The 19,328-nt window shown below is 48.3% G+C and overlaps 1 pseudogene; it reads left to right on the forward strand.

The window, feature by feature from the left end:
- Positions 1–301: 301 nt before the first annotated feature.
- Positions 302–9,045, forward strand: LOC142909281 (heat shock protein HSP 90-alpha-like; annotated as a pseudogene).
- The last annotated feature ends 10,283 nt before the right edge of the window (positions 9,046–19,328 follow it).

The following is a 19,328-nucleotide window of genomic DNA, read 5'->3' on the forward strand; positions in this document are numbered from 1 at the left end:
AAAGCGCTTTGAGAATTCTCGAGAGCGAGGGGGCGGGGCTTTGAGAATTCTCGAGAGCGAGGGGGCGGGGCTTTTAGAATTCTCGAGAGCGAGGGGGCGGGGCTTTGAGAATTCTCGCGAGCGAGGGGGCGGGGCTTTGAGAATTATTGAGAGCGAGGGGGCGAGGCTTTGATAATTATCGAGAGCGAGGGGGCGGGGTTTCGCGAAACTTCCACCAATCACCGGAGCACGCCGGGGCGAGACCCCCGCCCGCGTCTTCTCGAAATTTCGCGTTCGCTATAAGCAGCGGCGCCGGCAGCCGCCGCGCTCACAGAAATCTGCCGCAGCCACCGCGAAAGCGCGAACCACTGCGCCTTGACGACTTCTCACTGCTACGGCAGAACGATACGAGGTAACGACGGCGTTATTGAGAGCAGTGTACGGTGTATGCGTCGTGCTCGGCGATGCTTGTAATGTTGAAGTAGCGACTGTCGGCTGGCTACTCGGAGGTGCAGTGGCTGCTCGGTGTCACGTCGAGTTGCACCACCACTCGGTCGGCCGTAAACCGGAGACCATCGGGCGGCGCCCGCCACTGACGGGGGACGCGAGAGAGCGAGCGAGGCGGTGGTGGGTGCCGTGGGGGTGCCGTGGGGGTGCCGTGGTGGGGTGCCGTGGTGGGGTGCCGTGGGTGGATGCCGTGTAGGGTGCCGTGGTGGGGTGCCGTGTGGGTGCCGTGGGGGTGCCGTGGTGGGTGTCGTGGGTGGGTGCCGTGGGGGGGTTCCGTGGGTGGATGCCGTGGGGGGGTGCCGTGGTGGGGGCCGTGGATGGATGCCGTGGTGGGGGCCGTGTGGGGGTGCCGTGGGTGGGTGCCGTGGGGGGTGCCGTGTGGGTGCCGTGGTGGGTGGGCGATGGTGCAGGCGGAGCGGTCAGCGGGTGGTGCCCGTGAGAGGGAACATTCTGGAAGGTCCATAGGGACTCTGTGCCTGCATAGGGGCTCCGTGTCTGCATAGGGGCTCCGTGTCCGCACAGGGGGCTCCGTGTCCGCACAGGGGGCTCCGTGTCCGCACAGGGGGCTCCGTGTCCGCACAGGGACTCCGTGTCCGTACAGGGGGCTCCGTGTCCGCACAGGGACTCCGTGTCCGCACAGGGGGCTCCGTGTCCGCACAGGGGGCTCCGTGTCCGCACAGGGACTCCGTGTCCGCACAGGGGGCTCCGTGTCCGCACAGGGGGCTCCGTGTCCGCGTGTCCGCACAGGGGGCTCCGTGTCCGCACAGGGACTCCGTGTTCGCGTGTCTCCACAGGGGCTCTCTAGAGGCTCAGTGGGTGCCCCCACGCGTCTCCTCTCCTGCGCTGCTATCTCCACAGATGCCCGAGGTGTCGGAGACGACGCAGCCCATGGCGGGCAGTGGCGAGGAGGCGGAGACCTTCGCCTTCCAGGCGGAGATCGCCCAGCTCATGTCCCTCATCATCAACACCTTCTACTCCAACAAGGAGATCTTCCTGCGCGAGCTCATCTCCAACAGCTCCGACGTACGGAACCACTCACACCCCGCTCCTCGCACACACGGACACACCATGCTCCACACACACGGACACACCCCGCTCCACACACACGGACACACACCGCTCCTCACACACCCTGACACACGGACACACCAGGCTCCACACACACGGACACACCCCGCTCCACACACACGGACACACACCGCTCCTCACACACGGACACACACCGCTACACACACACCCTGACACACGGACACACCAGGCTCCACACACACGGACACACCAGGCTCCACACACCCTCACACACGGACACACCCCGCTCCACACACCCTCACACACGGACACACCCCGCTCCACACACCCTGACACACGGACACACCCCGCTCCACACACCCTCACACACGGACACACCCCGCTCCACACACCCTGACACACGGACACACCCCGCTCCACACACCCTCACACACGGACACACCCCGCTCCTCACACCCTCACACACGGACACACCCCGCTCCACACACACGGACACACGGACACACCCCGCTCCACACACCCTCACACACGGACACACCCCGCTCCACACACCCTCACACACGGACACACCCCACTCCACACACCGTCACACACGGACACACCCCGCCACACCCCTGACGCCACCGGCCCCCCACGCTATTAAGGGGGAGGGGATGCTAGGACCCCCCCCACCCGCCCCTTCACACATCCAAAGTATCGTATGGGCCGCTTGCGGTCTAATTGTGATTTTAGATTAACGTTGCTGCTGTCATTGTGAGTGGCCCCATGTCCACTGCTACTGTGTAGACTGCTTGCCAATACACTTCCATGACTGACAGTGTGGAAATGAGGCCTTCATCCAACAGTAGATTGGCAGACATCTTTGCAATGTATTATTTTATTTACTCCGCTTGTTTACCTCAGAGTCCTAAGACTCGTTTTCAGGAGGGTCCTGCAAAGTTTTTGTGGTTGGGGACGATGTTACTTGGTGTGTGTGATCCAAATTGAGTAATTTGCCGGTATTCTTTCAGCCAGCATTGGGATGTTTTTGGCCAATATCTCGATATAGGAAGTTGATGCGTTCCTGGAGCTTCATTTGTATATCAAAAGTTGTTACATTGAATAGCATGTACGTTAGTACTCTGAGGGTGCGTTCCAATTTCATACAATAAACATTCAATAACTTCCCATTCGTATCAAGATCATTTATATTGAAAATATTTTATTCTGTACAGTATTAAAATACAAAAACCGTCATAATTAAAAGAAACCGTGTAATGTACTGAAAAAATATTCACACTAGCCAGTGTAGTCTTCGGTGCAGTCATGAGGGGCTACATTGCCCACCAAACACCATATCACCGTAACAGTGTATTGTTGCATGCTGATTGGCCGAGACGAATGTAGACACAATTTCTATAGCCGATCTCAATGCTCATAAAACTGTATCTTGTAATTTTATTCTTATTTATATTGAACTGTAGATGGGCTATTTTATTTATCAAATTTCAGTGAATTTATTTTTTGCCATTAATATAATAGTAATAAATCCAAAGTTTGTATATCGAAAATTTGCTTATCGAGGTATTATTTACCAAGTTACATAACCAAAGTATTGTTCGCTATGGGAGGAAACCTGAGCAAACCTGATGAAGCCCATGAAAAATAGGGGGAGAGTGTATAAACTCCAGGCACCCTCATAGTCAGTAATAAAACCCAGGCCCTTCTTGCCGTGAGGCACATGAGTTGCCACTGTGCCGCCACCCTGCCGCTTAGTCGTAGATTCCGGAATTTGGTCGAGCCGTGAATGTGATGGTCGTGGATGTGGTAGCATGCGTCGATCTGCTGTTGCCATGGCATTGTAAACATCACTGTGCGGTCCCCCGTCTGCCCAGGCGCTGGACAAGATCCGCTATGAGAGCCTCACTGACCCCAGCAAGCTGGACACTGGCAAGGAGCTCAAGATCGACATCGTCCCCAATAAGATCGACCGCACACTCACACTCGTCGACACGGGCATCGGCATGACCAAGGCCGACCTCGTCAACAACCTAGGCACCATCGCCAAGTCGGGCACCAAAGCCTTCATGGAGGCCCTGCAGGCGGGCGCCGACATCTCGATGATCGGCCAGTTCGGCGTGGGCTTCTATTCTGCCTACCTGGTGGCCGAGCGCGTCACCGTCGTCACCAAGCACAACGACGACGAGCAATATGTGTGGGAGTCTTCGACCGGCGGCTCGTTTACCGTGAGGCCCGACAACGATGGTGAGTATGAGCTCCCGGTGGAGCACGCGTGGCTCTCGCCATGCCGCACGCCCAGCACACCCCGCTGCCGGGTGATGAGTTTGCTAATCTCGAGTGGCTGCGATGATGCGGTGCAGGGGAGCCTCTCGGTCGTGGCACCAAGATCGTGCTCCACATTAAGGAGGACCAGACTGAGTACCTGGAGGAGAGGTCAATTAAGGACATTGTCAAGAAGCACTCCCAGTTCATCGGCTACCCCATCACGCTTTACGTGAGTAACGTGCTGCGTTTCGTACATTCGACCAACTCGGACCGCAGTCCGTTTGTTTCATCGCTGTTTTGGTGAGCAACCTCCATCGTATGTCGTCTGAAGTTTGGGTAATCCGTCTGTTGCAGGTGGAGAAAGAACGCAACAAGGTGAGCGATGACGAGGAGGATAAGGAGGAGGCGGCTCCTGATAAATCTAAGAGAGGTCTGACGACGACACTCCCAACATCGAAGACGTAGGCTCCGATGAGGAGGAGGACAAGGCCAAGGACTCGGACAAGAAGATAAAGAAGAAGATCAAGGAGAAGTACACGGACAAGGAGGAGCTGAACAAGACAAAGCCGCTGTGGACACGCAACCCGGACGACATCACGGCGGAGGAGTATGGCGAGTTCTACATGAGCCTCACCAACGACTGGGAGGACCACCTTGCCGTGAAGGTGAGCGTGGTGGTGCCGTTGTCTCTGGACATAGTGGAGGTGACGAGCCAGGGCCTCGTGGCTGCCGTATGTGGCCTGGCGTGTGTTGCCCGTCTGTTGACTTGTGCGATGATGCGGCCCAGAGGGTAGCATGTTCGCTGCTTGTTACAGAGGTTTGTTCAATTGTTAAGAGGCCTGCCTGGTTATAACTGCGGGGTGTATGAACCGTAAAAATACGCTATATCTGCCTCGGTGTACGGTTCAGAGATTGTGTGACGTAATTTGTGTTGTGGCATCATAGTCCAAATTCACTACATTTGTAACGTTAAACCACAGCGTTGCTTAATTGGAACAACAAGTGGCAACATTGCCTCCCCCCTCCTCCACCCAACTGTGAAGCAACTGCAGACTTCAAAAGGTGCCTTCGTGATGAGGGCCATGCGCCACAGGAAATGCGCAAGTACAAAATGTACTGAATGCCTATTGCACATGGCGTGTTTGTGCTACAGCACTTCTCGGTGGAGGGGCAGCTGGAATTCCGGGCGCTGCTCTTCGTCCCCCGGCGGGCGGCTTTCGACCTCTTTGAAAACAAGAAGAAGAAAAACAACATCAAGCTGTACGTTCGACGTGTCTTCATCATGGACAACTGTGAAGACCTCATCCCGGAGTATCTCAGTAAGCGGGGATGCATGCAGGCTTGAGAGCAACTCGTAAACAATGTCATTTTTTTCCTCCCTTAAAGCACTTCTATTCAATGGTTTCTCTAGAGTTTTTACAGTGATAAATACTAAAGCCGTGAATGTTCACCGTGTGCAGACTTCATGAAGGGAGTGGTGGACTCCGAGGACCTTCCCCTTAACATCTCGCGTGAGATGCTGCAGCAGAGCAAAATCCTCAAGGTGATCCGCAAGAACATCGTCAAGAAGTCCATGGAGCTGTTCGCGGAGCTCGCCGAGGACAAAGATAACTACAAGAAGTTCTATGAGCAGTTCTCCAAAAACATCAAGGTGGATGCTCTCACCATTTGCCGAATTTCTGCAGCGGTGTGGATTTGAATATTTTGCGATTCGTGCTTTTCCCGTCGTTCAGTTCGTCAGGGGGAAATCTGACCCTGTCGCTCTGCCTTTTATCGTTATTCCCCACAGCTGGGAATCCACGAGGACTCTCAGAACCGGAAGAAGCTGGCGGAGCTGCTCCGCTACCATACGTCCATGTCGGGCGAGGACATGTGCTCGCTGAAGGACTACGTGTCTCGAATGAAAGAAAACCAGAAGCACATCTACTACATCACCGGTGCGGGCAGACACGCACGTGCCAACAGCACCACACGCGCCACGACACCACACTCCATGGCACCACACACGCACTGCTGCACGACACACGATGCTCTTCACACAGCCTGCTAGCACTTCCTGGCTAAGAACGTTGCCCAAGTATTGAACTTAAGTGTAGACTGTACAAGTAATCTAATTGTGAAGCTTTGCAGACTGTTAATCGTCCCTCGGTCTATAAATAGCATTCCACTTTGTGGTTGTTAACAGTGGTTCTCCTTTAGATTAGTCTTCGTCAAAGGAATCTGGAATGGGACTGTAAACGGGAGATGAGCATCGTCGCGATGCTCATTTGAGCGGGAATTTGCCAAACCGTTAGACGAGGCCGTGGTGCCGGAAGGCTAATTTGTGAACCGCGATTTCGCTCGCAGGCGAGTCAAAAGCGCAAGTGGCCAACTCTGCGTTTGTGGAGCGCGTGCGCAAGCGTGGCCTGGAGGTGGTGTACATGGTGGAGCCCATCGATGAGTACTGCGTGCAGCAGCTGAAGGAGTTTGACGGGAAGACCCTCGTCTCCGTCACCAAGCAGGGCATGGAGCTTCCGGAAGATGAGGAAGAGAAAAAGAGACAGGAGGAGGCCAAGGCCAAGTTTGAGAATCTCTGCAAGGTGGTCAAGGAGATCCTGGAGAAGGTGGAGAAGGTGAGCACTCGGCAGGACTTGTGATGTGAACCTGTCTGGGGTGGGGAGCCACCCCCAAACTGAAACTAAATTATTTTTAGCTTACCAGGCAAGGCCCACTGAGCTATACAGCTCTTAGAAGCGATCTGGCCACAAATGATAGCCCAATGAAGTGGCTTATCATGTGGAAATTTCTAGGAGCTATATACTCTCGATCCATGTTTCTAAATGTGGAGAGAACAACCGGAGGTATTGGAGAAAAATCCATGTGACCACGGGGAGAACATGCAAACTCCAAATATCCAGGTGTCAGGACTGGGATCGAACCCACGACCTGTATACCAGGCGAGGTAGTTAACATCTCAACACTGCGGCACCCAGTTCCTACCTCGCTGTGCTTGTTATAATTCAATGTAGAGTAGGTTTATGGTTGATGCAGCACTCCATCCAGTCACTTATTCAACGATGGTCAGTCCCCTCATCAATCTTCTATCGCTACGACCATGGTTTACTGTCCCCATCAACTTGCCCCTGATCCCTGCACCCAATGTTTGGCCTCATCGACACTTCGACCAATCCCAGTTCCTGTAAAAACACTTTCTGCGTCTTCACCTCACACTGCGCCTCTTTGAAATACCCTCCCCATTGTTTCCTTTTCCAAGCCTTGCATAACCTTCATCACTTCAAGACACATGTCACACTCTTACCTATTACAATTTTGATAGTACTGATAGTACTGTTTGTTGCTGGCCGCTTGACGTATTTGGGCCTGTGCTCGGCTGCTGTCAAGAAAAATCCACTTGACGCTTGGATGATTTCCACGAGGGCTCTGCTCACTTTTTTTCTGCGTAAATACAACGGCACTTGTCCACCGTGCTCATTGTTAATGCGCGTTCCCTTCTGTGCCGTGCAGGTGACTGTGTCAAATAGGCTGGTCTCCTCTCCGTGCTGCATCGTGACCAGCACCTACGGCTGGACGGCCAACATGGAGCGCATCATGAAGGCGCAGGCCTTGCGAGACTCCTCCACCATGGGCTACATGGCCGTCAAGAAGCACCTGGAGATCAACCACGACTACCCCATCGTGGAGACCCTGCGTCAGAAGGTGGAGGTGGACAAGAACGACAAGTCGGTGAAGGACCTGGTCATCCTGCTGTTTGAGACGGCGCTGCTGTCGTCTGGATTCACGCTCGAGGACCCACAGACGCATGCGAGCCGCATCTACCGCATGATCAAGCTGGGACTTGGTAGGCCTCGCATCGATTCCCTCTCGCAACAACTTGCAATTCCCCACCGTTAAATAGGCAACAAAATACAAAGAGAATTGGCCTCATTCCCGTTTCTCTCCATATACACACAGGCTTCTCGGAGTGTAATTTCAGCAGCATTTGGTACTACACGAGCCAATTCTGGACCAGTTTTGATGATCATTGTCCCATCAGCAGAGCCAGGTTTGCTTGAACCAATGCTGCTGAGATGTTTATGTTTTTAACATGGGTACTATCCATAATACATAGTCAAAGCTTTTTTGGGTACTAGTTTTTGTATATTGTACATAACACAATAATTACACTTAGCTATGCGAAGGAGGCATGCTGTCTGCTTATTTTATTTTTTATATCCCCCTTGCCACCACTTCTATTTTGTGTCAAAATGAGGTGGCTTGGGTGAGGGCAATTATTTTAATGGTCATCTTGTGTAGGTGATGTAATGGTGTAGACTGCCCATCCTGACCATCCTGCGAGGGTGACTACGGTCCCCAGAGCTGATAACAGCCGCTGCGTAGGCCACACTAGTTGACACATTACACCTGCTACACAAGGTGTGACCGCTCTCCCCAGTGAGGTGGGGTTGTTGGATGTGGAGCGTTAAGTGGAGCCTGTGTGTGTGGCAGGCATCGATGACGATGAGTCGACAATTGAAGACATCCCTGCCGGTCCCGCAGACGACCTTCCACCCCTGGAGGGCGACGACGAGAACGTGTCGCGCATGGAGGAAGTCGACTAGAGGAGGAAGAAGCCCCCCCCCCCGCCCTGTTCTCCCTCACACGATGTTATTCGTTGTGACCCTAGGGCTCTGCACATTCATAACAATTTTAAAGCGTTCACAAATATGAAGACTGGACCATGTAAAGGCTCCCAGTGTCTTTTCTTTTTAACCCACATGCCGAGTGAGCATGGCTCCACAAGCCCAAAACGTGAAGTGGTCACAGCAACAAACAGCACTTTCTTTCAAAGTTGTCATGGATCCGAGTGAACAGATTTTCCCGAAATTGAGCAAGATTCTTACAAGAGTGGGCAAAGCGATGAAGTATGATGGGAGGAGGGTATTTACAAGTGGAGCAGTGCGGTGAAGGAAGTGCCGCGTCCTGATTAATTATCCTACAGAGGTGTGTTGATTTCTGTATACTGTTAATGCTTCTATATAGTTCTGTGCTTATTCCATAGGCTGTTATTCCACTGTAAATGGTCGGTGTGCAGACAGCTGCTGGGAGAGTGGGTATGTCGACAAAACTCCCCTCCCTTTGCAGAACAAGCTACGATATACTGCATGCAGTGAATTTAAGTTATGTTTTTTTAAACGTTGGCTGCACCGTTGTCAATGCCATTCTGGTGCTTCTTTTAATTTCCTTGGATATTTTTTAATAAAAATTACACGCACATTACTGGGTTTATTCCTAAATGCGTCATGGCTGTTCATTGGTTTCTCGGCGGTGGAGCGAGTGGCTCGGAATCTGAAGGTTGTGAGTTCAAATCCTGATTTTGGGGTTGACTCGGCCCAACGTCCCTCTGGGATACAATAAGCAACACTGGGGAGAAAGCCAACGGTGTTTATACAATGGAGATACTTTTCTCACATGGGAATGAGGAATTTAAAATTGAGCTGCAAATGGGAGGTGACCGTTACCTCATTGCTCATTTGAGCAGAACAATGTAGCGCCACGTAGCGGCTGCGAGGGCTGTGGTTATGTGCACAGGGGTTACCCTGCGTGTCCCCTCGCGTTACAGTACTTTGTAGACCTGGCAATCTTGAGATGCTGCTGGCTGTGTTTCCAGCCCAAGGGTCTGCAGCCTGGTAGGTGACAAGGGGGTGCTGGTGGGGCGAGTTGCCTACAGATGGGGAACTAGTGCCGATGGGTGATGATGGTGGGTGACTTTATTTTTGGCACAGGTAAACCTCGGCAATGCATGGCCATTTTCGTTGGGGACATGGTTATACAGAAACCTGGTTACAGCAAAATATAAAAAACTACTGTATTGCAAGATGCCGAATGGCAAGGTCGTGTGCATTATCCTGGTGATACAACCAGCACAAAGAACGCGGTGAGTAGAATGCACCACATACAACAAATGGTGCAAAACAGCACCGGTAAGATTGTCAAAAACTTAGTCTTTAAAGCAAATCAATTGGTAAGTTGCTACCAGAACGATAGTGGGTGGCAATGACCACTGTCTGCTGTTGGAGGCGGAGCGAGGTGGGTGGACTCGGGAAGGCTGCTGTTGAGTCGTGGTTCTACTGATTGTGGTGGTGACCTTTCCAGTGTCACAGCAGCGGTATACGACACGAGAAATGCACTGCGACCAGAAATGAAGCCACGTGACGCAACGAGTGGGGGTGGAGCACAATATTTTTCAGGTGGCAGTTTTAATACAAAAACAACAATAATGCATTCGCTTTTCAACGGTGGCGAGTTGTACCCCACTCAGGTCGCCACCTGTGCACGGTTTGGCCCGGCCCAGTCCAGGAATTGACGTCTGTGTTCAGGTGGCAGCAGGAATTGATTTGTACCCAGATCTGATACCGGTACGATATTGTGTTGAACCATACCACATGAAAGTGCAGTTTCCATAGACGCCGTGTCTCTTTGGTCACGTAGGTACGTGACTTTACCGAAAGAACCAAAGTATGGATCCTTGCAGTCACGAAAACTTCAAATCTAGAACGCCGTGTCTGAATGATGACATGCGTTGTGCGGATTTGGCCTACAGTGGGGGAGGTGTGGATTTCCTGGTGACACCGAGGAGGTGAGGGACCCCCCAGTGATCCCATCGAGCTTATTGGAGGCTTACACCCTCGAAAATAGAATCTCAAATCCCTGGTGGGCGCTTGCCCCCCTAATCCACCCCGACATCCCGTCCACCAGGGCACCGTGGTGGCGAGATGTTAACTACCTTGTCTGGTATGCAGGAGGTCGTGGGTTCAATCCCGAGCCTAACGCCTGCTGCATCTTTGAAGTTTGCGTGTCTCTCTCCCCGTGGTCGCGTGGATTTTTCTCCGGGTCCTCCGGTTTTCCCCTCCACATTTAGAATCAACGTGCGTTTAGAGTATTTGGCTGCTATAATTTTACACGTGATAAGCCACTTCGCTGAGCTATCATTTTTTGATAGCCAAGTCACTTATAAAAAAGAGCGATGTAGCTCGGTGTGCCTTACCTAGTGAAAGGTACATATCTTAAATAGAGTTTGTTTGGGTTAGATCGCATAAATATTCATGCGTCGTTAAGCCCGCCACTGCCCGACACAGCCAGAAGTAAGGTTTGTCACGTAAACAAAACGTGCCAATTAGTTACTAGTTCAGCACACTGGTGTGTGGGAGAGTAAACCCACGACATTTACAATTCAAGTACGACGTTTCGCCGGTGATTACAAAACCAGCCTCAGGCGACAGCCAGGATTGTGGATAAATCCTTCTGTTTCGGCGTTAAATAGAGGAATAAAATGTTATATCGTCAATGTGAGCAAATCAAGTCCAGGGGGTAGGGGGGTAAGGAGCAGATTAGTGGATCTCTATTATTGATCTATTCACAGTCAACATACAGAATGCACATAACGTATGCACATTAACGACCTGAGGACACGAAAATCGTCTCAAAAACGCCAGAGGCCCACCTCGCTTGCGGGTTTACTCTCCAACGCACCGGTGCTGCTGAACGAGTAACTAACTATTCTTGGGTCTTTCGGTAAACTCACGTCGATAGGTTAAAAGAAAACCTATCTACGTTACTTTACCCGTAAGACCCAAGAATATGAATTCCTAGCAGTCACGAAAGCTTTCGGTCAATGAGTAACTAATTGACGCGTTTTGTTTACGTGACAAATCTCACTAATTGGCCGGGTGGTGACGGGCTTAATTACACAACCACCCCATCCTCTATTAGGAACAGGTAACAAGCTGAGATTAGGAGCACTCCCTTTAAGAGTGTGCTCCTAATCTCAGCTCATTACACCTGGGAGCCAGAAATCTTTCTGATTGAGAGGGGGTCAAATACTTATTTCCCTCATTAAAATGCGAATCAATTTATAACATTTTTGACATGCGTTTCTCTGGATTTTCTTGTTGTTATTCTGTCTCTCACTGTTCAAATAAACCTACCATTAAAATTATAGACTGATCATTTCCTTGTCAGTGGGCAAACGTACAAAATCAGCAGGGGATCAAGTACTTTTTTCCGTCACTGTAGGCACACAGAGAAACAACGCCTCTGTGTTGAGGCCTTAAACAGAGAGAGAGAGGGGGGCAGAGAGAGAGGGGAGGGGGTGTAGAGAAATCCGCGAGTCAACGCAAGGCCGTAGCCATGGAGTCAACATTGGGGGGGACCAAATCTACCAGGGGCTCTGGGGTCCTCCCCCAGGAAAAAAAAAATATCTCAATTTGAAAACTAATTTCCTGACATTTACTAAAATATTGAAAAATTTCACTAACACATGGGATGGAATTTTTGTATTATTTGATACAATAATGTATAATATTGTATTGTATTTACATTGTTCTGTTGTTTATTTTTTTTACTTTTCTTGTTTCATAGTATGTAATGGCAGAGATTAGGGGTTCATAAAGTACAAGGCAATCATACAAACACAAATCTACGTATTGTTATATGAAGACAAGTCCACATTTTGTGGCCAAGGTTTAGCGAAATTGTTGTTTTTATTAACATAGCATAGCAATTATTATTTAAAAATATATATTTTTATAGCAATATATTGGGGGGGACATTTTGAGCATGTTTGATTATTGGGGGGGGGATATGTCCCCCCCTAATATATATTATAATTATTATTACATATTATAATTATTATAACATTATAATTACGGCCTTGTGTCAAAGAGAGATTTGGAACTTTGGTGACTGCAGGAAATAATAATAACACGAGCACACGCAGAGAGAGAGAGAGAAAGCACACTTATATTCTTGGTTCTGTCGGTAAAGTCACCACGTAGAAGGGAAACAATAAAATAATAAAAATATAAAACAATAAAATTCTCACGACGTTTCGACTGCAACACAAGAAGCAATCATCATCAGGTGTGAAAACCACAGCGCGAAAACCACAGCAAGAAAATGTGAATACCTTGGTGACAAGAAAATGTTCTTGCTGATGGTTTTCACACCTGACGATGATTGCTTGTGTTGCAGTCGAAACGTCGTGAGAATTTTATTGTTTTATATTTTTATTATTTTATTGTTTCCCTTCTACGTGGTGGTGACTTTACCGAAAGAACCAAGAATATGAATCCCTGCAGTCAAGAAAGCTTTAAATCAAAAGCACACTTAATCAAACAAACTGAGTAAAACTCGGAAATGTAATGCAATGCAACACAGAGAGTCGGTCAACACACAATAAACGCATAGCCTGGTAGATTACTTTCTTACAAAGATTGTTCAACTAAGCGAGATAATTAAAGTAAACGCGATCAGGCGAGGGCAGGAGGCAAGGCCCCGCGTGGCTAGGCCCCGCGTTGTAAAGTTCCAACCTGGACATCGATTCCTATGCTCGCTGCTACTCAATTGACATCCCTACGAAAGAGAGGCTCTACCTTGGTAAACAACAACAACCACCAGCACAACGACCACCACCACAACCGCGATGAGAATTTCTCACCTCGGATTTCAGTTCACGCGCGGAGCGGCAGATTTCTGTTACATCGTGACGTCACCCGGCAGCAGGAGATGACGTCACTTGCGTGGTACAAGACACTCCCCTCCCGCAACGAGCGGGTCCTAATTTAAATAAATTATGTTAATGAGCCCGGGCCATACGTGGAGGGATGGGGCGTGGGTGCTGAAACCCGTTGCAATAAACTCGCGACGGCCTTCACAAATATATTATGTTAATGAGCCGCCAGTCACCGGGCGTAGCTTTGCACAAATAAGGATTGTACAGATAACGGAAGTGACCCAGGCAGAGGTGGCGTCACGCTCAAGGGCGCGGTAGACGGGGTGGGGTGAATACCTTGGTGACATGACGTCCTAGCGAGGGACACCTCCCCCTGGCGTTTCACGCCGATGAGGTGATGCTGAGTAGTGATGTCACAGAGCGGGATTGGAGTTTAAGTTGATTTAGATTCATTTTCCATTGCTCCCTCCCTTGAACTCAGCAACAACAACAACGTGGACATTGCATCCCACTGGGAATTTTAGCACACAGCGTTGGTGTACGGTGCTTTTTTCAGGAATATTTTGCTGTTTTTTATTCATGGATTTTCTGTTTGCAGTCACACAAAGTAGTCACTTTAAGATGTGTTTCTTGTTCGTGTTTGTTGTGGTTGCACTTGATTCAAGAGCCGAATGGCTCACAGTGGTATACCAAAATAAATAAACTGAAATTATTGTGTACACTCTGTGTGTGTACACACTGTGTGTACACTGTGTGAACACTGTGTGTGTACACATACACACTGTGTGTGCACTGTGTGTGTGTACACTGTGTGCGTATACACTGTGTGTGTTCACTGTGTGTGTGTACACTATGTGTGTACACGTACACACTGTGTGTGTGTACACTGTGTGTGTGTGTGTACACTGTGTGTGTGGGCACTGTGTGTGTGCACTGTGTGTGTACACTGTGTGTGTACACTGTGTGTGTGTACACGTACACACTGTGTGTGTGTACACTGTGTGTGTGTACACTGTGTGTACACGTACACACTGTGTGTGTGTACACTGTGTGTGTGTACACTGAGGGTGTGTGCACTGTGTGTGCACTGTGTGTGTGTGTAAATTGTGGGGGGCACAGTCATCTCAGTCGACCAATGGGCATCTTTTCATCAATTTATAATTTTCCAATTTTCTTGTTTTTCTTATTTTCTATCTACGTGACTTTATGGAAAGAACCAAGAATGTGGTAGCACATTCTCTATTTATTGCAGAGGTTCAAGGTTAAAATCTGACAGGCACACCTGGATACCCCAGTAACATTCACCACAATATGCGCAGTCTGCTAAACGGCAGATGTAAAACATAACGTTGCGTCATTCACAACGCACATTGCATGTTGGTGTCACGGTCAAAATTGCGGAAATTCCAAACATTATCCAGAAACTCCACAACGGAGACACGCACCGCCTGTACCAACGACGGAGTCGCAGGGGCAGACACTCGATTACGTTGGAATCGATCTGCAGACGGCCAGCAGCTCCGTGTCGCCTTATCTCGATCCCGCAATCCCAATCAGGTGAAAGTCCGCATCGAACCGAACCCCCGGCAAGGCCATCGTCTACTTAACGACGAGAGAAAATTCAAACGAAATATCGTTTTCAATGAAGTCTTCCAGATGTAAATTGAGACAAGCTTTTAATGAAAAAATAAAATAATCTAATTCAAAACACAACACAATTCAAAGATGCTTCATTTTAAAACTTCAAAACGGAGCATGGGGTACTTGCGTGAATGCGTCCTTCGTGTGCAAATGTTGTGACTTTCCTGGCCTGAAGGCCGTCAATATGTTGGATTATTATTGGTGCACAGCGTCTCAACAACAGCAGTGGGGTTTGCTTCAACCGATAGGTACGAACATCCAGACGTCAATCAGCAAGGCACATTTCTAGTCCTAGTTAGACAAAATCTACGTCAACACGTAAGACAAAACTACAATTCGTGTTGTAGAGAATGTACCTCCTCCTATACGTGTAACTTTTAAGTGGTATGCCTTGTAACTGATGAATGATCCGAGCGTGACCTATTTCAAAGACAATGAGTTGCTCCAGATGCTTCGTGGAACACAAAAACACCATTTGACCTGTATCACAAGAACAACGGGTCTCACCTGAGTTCTCTGTACAGGTTACTTTCAAACACACACACACACCTTGTCCTAACATCACTTATTCAATGTTTGACCCTTACAGATCAAATGTTGCAAGCATGCACAAAATCAGACAAGTATTCATTCTAAATTATTGACAGGCATATTAACAAAATTGGATTACTTCAGTGAAATATCCTGCATCACGTTACATCGTATTAACAAGAAGCTTTTAAAAAATGCAGTCTGCTTCACAGTGTATGTAAAACATACTATTGTGTCATTCAAAACGAGTAGGCCATTGCATGCTGGCGTCTGAGTGAAAATGTAGCAAATTCTAAACATTACCTACAAACTACACAACTGAGATTACACATCAATCATCGCCCCCTACGGATAGGCTCTTGTCCACATGCAGGCCGGTGCAGGGTCACCACCTTGTGCCACACAGGGGCAGCTGCTACTTGGGGATGCTCATTGAGTGTTTCAGGCGAGGTATGACACAAAACTCCGAGTTGCTGAGGAGATTAAGCAAGCAACATGTAAAAGCAATTATTATAACATAGTGAATGCTTGGGAGCTTATTGGCTCTTGCTCCTGGTTAGAGATCTACCCAACCCACGGGCTCACAAAGTGTTCAACTTCACATTCTTGTCATTAAAGGCCTGTGACAAAGGTGCATCTATTGGATAGACATTATATCAAGCTTACACATCTACCGGGTCTCCACTTGACTTTGTATTGTCTAGGAGCAAGTCCACCCACACCACTTCCACAAACTGCTGGGAGTTGCCTCACTCTGACTCACAGTCAGAATTCTCCTCCTGCTTTACGATGTGAAGGTCCCATTTTGGAGTTGAATCTTCATCTTCACATTTTACCTTCACTTCTTCGCTCATCACTTCTTCACATTTCACCTTCACCTCTTCATATTTCACCTTGATACCTTTAAATGTGTCCAAGCTGAGATTTTCGTCCGGTTCTTGTTTCATGAGGGATGGGCTCATTGCGGCACTTTGACTTTCACAAGCTGATATCAGACTCCGACTCGACTCCTTGTGATGCTTTTGTGTTCTCTGGTGTCTTAGAAGATTTGATGAATCTGCAAACGGCTTCCTGCACAGAGTACACTTGAAGGGTTTCTCTCCTGTGTGTGTTCTCTGGTGTTTCACAAGATCAGATGACTGTGCAAATGCCTTCATGCAGACACTGCACTTGAAGGGTTTCTCTCCCGTGTGTGTTCTCTGGTGTACTTGAAGATGTGGTGACTGTGCAAACGCCATCCCGCACACAGTGCACTTGAAGGGTTTCTCTCCCGTGTGTGTTCTCTGGTGTGTTACAAGATGACATGAATCTGACAACGCCTTTCCGCACAGAGTACACTTGAAGGGTTTCTCTCCCGTGTGTGTTCTCTGGTGTTTTTTAAGAGCAGATGACCATGAAAATGCCTTCCCACAAACACTGCACTTGAAGGGTTTCTCTCCCGTGTGTGTTCTCTGGTGTGTTTTAAGAGCAAATGAACCTGAAAATGCCTTCCCACAAACACTGCACTTGAAGGGTTTCTCTCCTGTGTGTGTTCTCTGGTGTACTTTAAGATTTGATGAATGTGCAAACGCCTTCCCGCACAGAGTGCACCTGAAGGGTTTCTCTCCCGTGTGTGTTCTCTGGTGTGTTACAAGATTATATGAATCTGAAAACGCCTTCCCGCACAGCGTACACTTGAACGGTTTCTCTCCTGTGTGTGTTCTCTGGTGCCGTGTCAAATTTCCAGTCCGGTCCGTGCTGTATGCACGCTGGTCGCATTGTTGACTTGTCGTACCGAGCTGCGCTGAGTGCCTTTGCTCCATCAGACCAATTCTGCAGAGGAAGCATCAGCTGCAGACAGAAAAAAAGAATATCCACACCATCTACACGTCAGGCACAGAGGAATGCACACGTGACTTACACGTCTATACTTATTCATATATTCATGATGTAGTGAAAAAGTTTCCCAAATTCATCAGATTTGATGAACGTGCAAACGCCTTCCCGCACAGAGTGCACCTGAAGGGTTTCTCTCCACGGGCTGTTATGGCACACAATGAGAGGGCAAATGTCATTAATATGCCTGGAAGCCTTCATATCTTCAAGATGAATGTTAACCCAAAACTCTAAGCACACAATTTCGGCTGTCTGACTACAAAAGGAAAATTTATGAAAGCTCAATTCGGCTGACATAGCAAAGGGTGTTGAAACCAATACTATTTGTGTTATGCAGAAATGCATAAATCAATGTTCAATCGAAACTTAGAGGTGTGAATCCAGGCTCAGATGTCCTTGAATGCTGCGATGAACAGATCCGACTTCAGCTGAATGTGTGTGCTGTGTAAACTTCCTGTTTCCATTCTTATAAAGAGTTCCAGAGGAAAACAAAAATAAACTATTGTTTTGATATAACCTCCGTGTTCAACAGAGTTAATAGAAATTTTGATTTAAAGCTTTCGTGACTGCAGTAATTCATATTCTTAGTTTTTTCGGTAAAGTCACGTTGAAGAGAAACAACAAAATAATAAATATATAAAACAATAAAAATTCTCACGACGTTTCGACCATAACTCAAACGGTCATCTTCAGGTGTGTTGGTTTGCATAAATTTATTTTTAAACGGCGCATTTATTTATTTATAAAAAAACGTTAGCGCCACGCGCAGCGATTTGGCAGTTTACCCAGGACTAGTCCATCTATATTCTGAAAAGAGGAGGGGGGAGACGAATTTTTTTTATAATGTATGCTGTCTGAAAGCCACTGTAAGCGTGAACAATCAATCAAGAACTGAAATGGTTTATCAAATCTTTCCAATGATTGCTAAGATAGAATCCATCTTCTCGGTTGAAATTGTCTCTGTGCTTGTATATGTGGATAGCCTCATGAACGAATCTCTCATGGAAGCCAGATGGCTTACAAAGAACCTCTGTCTTGGAAAAGTCAATTGCATGTGAGCCTACTGAATTAGAACAATGATCTGCTACGGCCGAGGTGTTGGTCCTACCGTGTTTAAGGTCTGCTTTGTGTTCACGAATGCGGTCCGAGACATGGCGTTTGGTTTCTCCAATGTAACTACTACCACAGAGGCGACTTAGTTTGTAGACACCAGGGTATTGTATGTCCGGAATCACATCTTTTACAGACGGAACCAGATCACGGATTTTATGTAATGTGTTGAAACGGACCTGGATCTTGTGTTTATTCAAGATTTTGGAGATCTTTTTGTGATCCCAGCAATGTAGGGTAAAGTGATGGTTTTGAAATGATCCTCAAGAGGGTTCTTCTTCAAGGTTTGAGTGATAGCTTTGCGGATTGTATAGTCGGAGTAACCATTAGCCCTAAGAGCTTGGTGTACGTGCTTGAGTTCACTGCCTATGTGTTCCTGGTCGGATATGCATTGGGCTCTATGATATAGAGTCTTGATGAGAGAATTCTTCTGTGATGGATGGTGGTGGGAATCTGGTTTCAGATATGCATCCGTATGACTAGCTTTCCTGTAGACAGAGTGGCTCATTGAACCATCAGGTCTCTTTTTAATTAGGACATCCAAAAAAAAGGTATCTTGCCATCTATTTCGACTTCCATGGTAAATCTGATGGCTGGGTGTATGGAATTGATGTGGTCGAAGAATTGGTCTAGAGCAGGCCGGCCATGTGGCCAGATGACAAAAGTGTCATCCACGTACCTCTTCCATAAGGTTGGGCGCAGAGTGGCAGTCTGGATGGCGTCAGTCTCAAATTTCTCCATGAAAATGTTAGCTATAACTGGAGAAAGGGGGGAGCCCATTGGGGTGCCCTCAGTTTGTTTGTAGAAAGTTCCATTCCAAGTGAAGTATGTATTGGTTAAACAGTGTCTCACCAGGGGGGGTACCTCAGTGTTTAGTCCTTGATGAACCAAGTCTTCAATG

This window comes from Petromyzon marinus, unplaced genomic scaffold (assembly GCF_048934315.1).
Source record: "Petromyzon marinus isolate PM22_M1 ecotype Great Lakes invasive population unplaced genomic scaffold, UKy_Petmar_22M1.pri1.0 PM_G_Scaffold_114, whole genome shotgun sequence".
NCBI lineage: Eukaryota > Metazoa > Chordata > Hyperoartia > Petromyzontiformes > Petromyzontidae > Petromyzon > Petromyzon marinus.